The following is a 5,672-nucleotide window of genomic DNA, read 5'->3' on the forward strand; positions in this document are numbered from 1 at the left end:
CATGCCTCTGGAATTGCTTCTTTGACCTATTCACACAGCGATCGAGAGCCTTACACTAATGCCAGAGTCCCTCTGATTTCATACTTTTCTCTGCATTGTCCAAGATTTGTAAACAAGCACAAATCCATGGGCAAAGTTTTGTAATCAAGAACACACTCTCATGTACTTGGAACATGTCTTAGCAGATTGTGATTTACAAGCAATGTTATAAGCAACACAAGTTCAAACAGGTGGTTTGTTGACAAGGGGTCATTCATCAAACAAAACCCACATGGCCCATATGGGGATCGAACCCATGACCTTCGCGTTATTAGCACCACGCTCTGACCAACTGAGCTAATCGGCCTTTCTCCGTTCATTTCGCAGTTTTTGGTGCAGCACTGAAGGGAACCTTTCCATGAAATTGTAGACTTGGTGTCAACGAGATTACGGCCACTTTTTCGACCGAGCATAGGTGAAAGTTGACACTTATTGTTCCCTCTGACAAATGGTTATTCTGTAGCCAACTTTTGAATTAAACTTCAAAAGCAAATGTGGAGAAGCTTTTGTTAAAGAGCAATTCAGTGCAGTTGTACACAGTGACGAAATCATCAATTGCAAAGTCCACTGAGCTTTATTGCTGCGAGTTACATAGTGCTGTCTATTACACCATGAAATCTGCCATAACAACAAAAATGTAATGTCTGATTCTGTGAGCCAAGGAATATAAACCTTTTAGGGACATATTTAAAATATCAGATTTTCTGCCTGAGCACAGAGTAGGCATTTTTTTCTAGCTTTAACCATACGTCCTCTTTCTTTGGAAATCTGTGTCATTGCTGCATGAATAAGCAGAAAGATTTTGAGCAATTTTTTGTCTGGGTCTAAGGGGCAATTTATTCAAACCAAAAGATGCTATTTTAGCTAGTTTGTCAAATGAACATGTCAAACCTACAGAGACAATGTGTCTAGCTACAGAGCTCTGCAAGGTTTAATTCTTGGAAGTATTTGAAGCCATAGAAAGTTATTCTGTAAGCATTGCTTAACTCAATAAAAAGAGACAGTTAGAGCCAATGGCTGCCAGATCTAACATAGCTCACATTTTATAGTGTTTGCATAGCATATCAGAATCTGCAAGAACTATTCCTGTCATTTCAGGAATAAGCTTTTTTGACTTCACAGCTAGATGAAATATTTAGGGTGGATGCAGGATTTGGTATGATCTCCTAGAGAATTGCCATTCCACTGTGTCTTCAGCTTTTGTCCGATCTGCAAACAAGTCCCACTCTAGGAGAACTAGGTCAAGTGGTAGAGTGCTCTTTTAGTATGTGAGTGTTAGTGGGATTGATGCTCACATTCTCAAGTCTAGAATTTGTAGTTTTTTTTCTATGATGAAATCCTTTCTGATAGCAAATGTTTTCGGGACCTGCTAATACGCTTATGCCATGCACACATTACGTGACTTTTGAAGTTTTCAAATTGATGTATGGCTCACACTGCACAACTGTATGTCTTGGAATCTGGAAAGCTTAATTTGTGGTATCTCAGTGGCAGACATAATCAGTGATAAACCACTGATATGTCAACTGGTCTTAACACAGACAGATTTAACTTACTCTGTTGAGACTGTGTCTAACTTAAACCTTTCCTTCAAATAGAAGAGATCCTTGTTGCAGAGGTAATGTTTTTACCTTTATATGGTTTTCCCACTCATAGTCATGCAACACACAAATGCAAACCTCTCACAGACTGTCTCACACACATCCAGTTATTCATCTGAACACATGATGTTTCTGTCTCTGTACCGCTATTAGTTATGCAATGGTTCCTCAATACTAGCACTAACTGAACAGGGTTCTGTATAAATATGATCTTTATAACAGCTGCCATAACAGCAAAAATGTAATGTCTGATTCTGTGAGCCAAGGAATTATTATTGATATTGTGAATATTTAATAACCTCCAATGCCAGCAAATTAAATTTCACAATATTGTGAAAATTGTAAAGGATACTTTATTCATGTCCTCATTGCTAAAGATTGTATCGCTTTATCACAGCGATACGCTAGTTAGCTAGCTAACAGTTGAGGTCAGCGAGTGTGAAACTCGGGGCTATAAACCATTCCTTGTGGAACCATTTCATTGTTCAGCTTTCAACTTTGATCGTTTAGGTGCTGGTAGTTTGTTAGCTAGCTAACTGTTCAGCAATAGAAAACCTACTTTTGTATGATTTAGAGACCCAAATTCACAAACCTGTGGGTTTTCAAATGTATCGTTCTCTCTAAATAAGCAAAATGAGTTAAGCCATTACTACAGCTATCGGACTGTTTGAACTACAATATTCGACTGTTCATTTATTGTTAATTAGATTAAATTAACTTTCATAAACATTCTGTATTAATAGAATGTAGTTTGTAATGACTGATTAACTGTGTATATTCAACATGAAGCTATTCATATAACGTTTCAAGTTTGGTTTATTTGTAACATACATTTATTTGCCACTTTCATTTTTAGGCTGTAAAATGAAAGCTCCTTGCTCACAATCATTGCTATAGTTTGATCAAATTCAGTTATATATATAAACTCCCTATTCAATGGGAAGAAACCAGTTCATGTCATTGTGAATTGCTGGTTCTGTAATCAAAACACTGAGGTTCCATATGAGAACAGAAACTGCTGAGACTGTCCATTCTGTGTGCAGTACAATGGCTTCTAAGAGGTATTGCTGTATTTGAGACATGGTGAGGACATATTTTAGTGAAAGTCTTCCAATGATGCACCCTTACCTGAACCATTTTATGCTGTTGCTGCTGTTAAAAAATGCAGAATGGTGATTATAACGAACCGATCCTTGCACAATATATGGAGCACCTCAACCATGGGGTATCAGCTGGTGTCCCTGTGCTTGATGCATCCAAGACTCAACCAGACACTGAAGATCAAGCAGCTGGCTTCCTTCACTCCCAGAGAGGAAGTAGGTTTTCCATTTGAACTGTTGCCTTCTTAGTTAAGACGTATGCATTGTTGATTGCAGTGCCAGAGCTGTGAAACTGTGCAAGGTAATGCATGTCCAGTGCTGGACTTGGGCAAAGATTGTGAGTGGGTCTTCAAGGGCAAACAGGATCTGATGGCCCACATGTAGTTTGATATTATTCCTAAATAACTAAGTTTACATGGCTATTTGAAAGAAGCTGATCATGTAAGCAGCAAAGACAGAATATCATTCTCTGACTAAGGATTTAGTTGACTCATGTTTAACCCAACTAAACTGTGGTCCTGGCTGATTTTAGTTGGACTATTGAGCCACTGACTCATGCACAGAGTTTTCTGAGTATTTTGCAGTTTCTTACTGTACTGAGTTCTTACTGAGTATAACGTCAACTTTGATATATTTGTTTTCTTTTCACCGAACAAAGCCTTCAACTTTGACTGTGGTGACATGAAATCCAGATCTGCAGAGTGTTTTTTCAGTAACGCATCTTTTGCCTGTGCATTTTGATTGCAGTGTTAGGAGGTCATAACTGCTGATCAGAACTTTGGACAAGAGGGCTTATCCTCATGGCTCTCTGACTTTCATGTACAACAACAAACAATATTTTCTTATTTATTTTTTTCCAGTTGTAACAAACCGTTCTGCTGTTTTTTAACTTCTGTCAAATTTTTTAATGGTTGTACAGGACAATTACGATGGAAATTGAGGTGTACAAGTGCCACCTTGAACAGACCTACGAGTTGTGCGGGCCTGTCAGACAGCTAAGCAGTATGACATCCAGCACCAGAACCGACAGCTGCGGGCCCTGCTTTTCAACCACCAGCTCAGATGCAGCCAAGATGCAGACAAAGAATTCATTAAGGTGAGTAATTATTGTCAATGGTTGTCTTAGAATGGTGCTAAAGTGCTTAAGATAGTTTTTGGCGATTCTATAGCCAAGAATTCTCAAGATCACATCTAGCTGCATTCCTGTTGGGTGTGAATGACAGTTGCTCCTTCCCAGTTGATGCAAAGTGACGATAGAAAAAAAGGCGTACACGGAACTGGTAGTGAACACTGTCCTTCAAGTGCATATAAGTGCATACAGTGTTTGAGCCTGCAATCCAGTTCATTACCCTGTCCAACAGGCTCCCAGGTTCCCCTCCACATCTTCCTTGTCAGAGATAAAAATTGATATAAAAAAATGGATACTTGAATACTTTTGGTTACTTTTTTGTTCCTGGCTACCATGCTTTTTAAAGCATTGATTATTTCAAACATTGATTTATCTAAGATAAGCAAAGACCTGTTCTCTCTTGCTGCATTTTGTGGGTTTTTTTGGTTTTTTTTTGTTTTGTTTTCTTTCCAAATGAAGCTGTTGTTTTCATTTTTGGTGGGTTTCATACTATCCACACCAGCTTCCAGGTTTCTGTCCTTTTACATACCAAGCAATCAGCTTCCTTTCTCTTTGCTACAGAGCACCTCTTTTCTGTCCACACCTGCTTGGCTGGTAGCTCTCAGAAGCCTTGCCTTCCTCGCCTGTGCTTTTCTGGTTGCGGTGGCCATATGTGGGTCTGGATGTGACTCTGGAGACACATCCTCTCTCCACAACAGCCCGCACACTCTCAGCGGGGGAATCATCCCACCCAAAGAAGCCCACCAAAATGACACTGAAGCCAAAGCAAAGAGCATCACCAAAACTGCAAATGTGGAATGACCTGGTGGGTATTCTGCCAGAGAGAGGCAATAGAGAATATCAAGCTGATCTGGTAGTCTGGAAGCAACCACCAGATGGCTGTTGCTTCTGTTGCCCTTTTGACTTCCATCAACATCTACTCAGGCAGTAAAAAGAAATGGTGTACTGGGAGGTAGTAAATCTTGCTAATCAGTACTTGTTTTTGGCCTGTGAAAATACAAACAAACAATACACATATTCAAACACTTCTGAACTACAATTGCTTATCAGGATTTACACAGGCTTATGTTCTTAATAGCTCTTTGCTTACAACTTCATCAAAGCGGTTTTGTTCTACAGTATGTGCAAAGTCTACTTTCCCACACAGTTCACATGAGTCTTGATTCGTCCTGCTGGTTCTTCATGTCTGTGAATGTGAAAAATCAAACTTTTTTGCTTGGCTTCAAGCAGTGATCCTTTGATTGTATCATTCATGATTCATTTAGGATTACAACCAAGTGGTTCAATATCCAGCCAGAGGTGTACTCAAGTGAGGTAATAAAATGAAATTATTAATGTAAATAATATGATGGCAGGAATTGTAAAAGACCAAATTAGGCTTCAGAAGTAAGCAGGAAGTGAGAATGACCAAATATGGCCTCTGTGGCAAGTCCAGGATTGAGGCCAGGATACCACCTAAAGATACAATTTTAATAAAAAATGGTTTTGTAACTTGATGAAAATGTATAAATATTGAACCCACCTGAGACTGTTAGACATTCTGTGGTCAATACCTCGTCTGTATGCAACATTGAGCTCAGAATAAAGATGGCACCGGCTATTCCCTTCAATTAATTACTTTATTTTCTATTTAAAGTGTACTTGAGAAAAGGACTGGAAAGTGGGAAAAATCTAGGAACCACACAAGAATGTCTGGAGATAAAAATTCAAGGCTGCATAGCCATACCTTAATGTGAGAGATCCTCCATTTCAGAGTCTGCTGTGTGAGAGTCCTGTGCCTTTTTTCTCTAGCTTGGAATAGGA

At 39.1% G+C, this 5,672-nt stretch overlaps 1 non-coding gene across 1 annotated transcript; it reads right to left on the reverse strand.

Annotated features, from left to right (window-relative positions):
- Positions 1–272: 272 nt before the first annotated feature.
- On the reverse strand, positions 273–346 carry trnai-aau (transfer RNA isoleucine (anticodon AAU)). Its single transcript has one exon. It is a non-coding gene; the product is annotated as a tRNA-Ile (tRNA).
- Positions 347–5,672: the final 5,326 nt, after the last annotated feature.

This window comes from Electrophorus electricus, unplaced genomic scaffold (genome assembly GCF_041902795.1).
Source record: "Electrophorus electricus isolate QZ-2024a unplaced genomic scaffold, ASM4190279v1 Scaffold147, whole genome shotgun sequence".
Classification (NCBI taxonomy): domain Eukaryota; kingdom Metazoa; phylum Chordata; class Actinopteri; order Gymnotiformes; family Gymnotidae; genus Electrophorus; species Electrophorus electricus.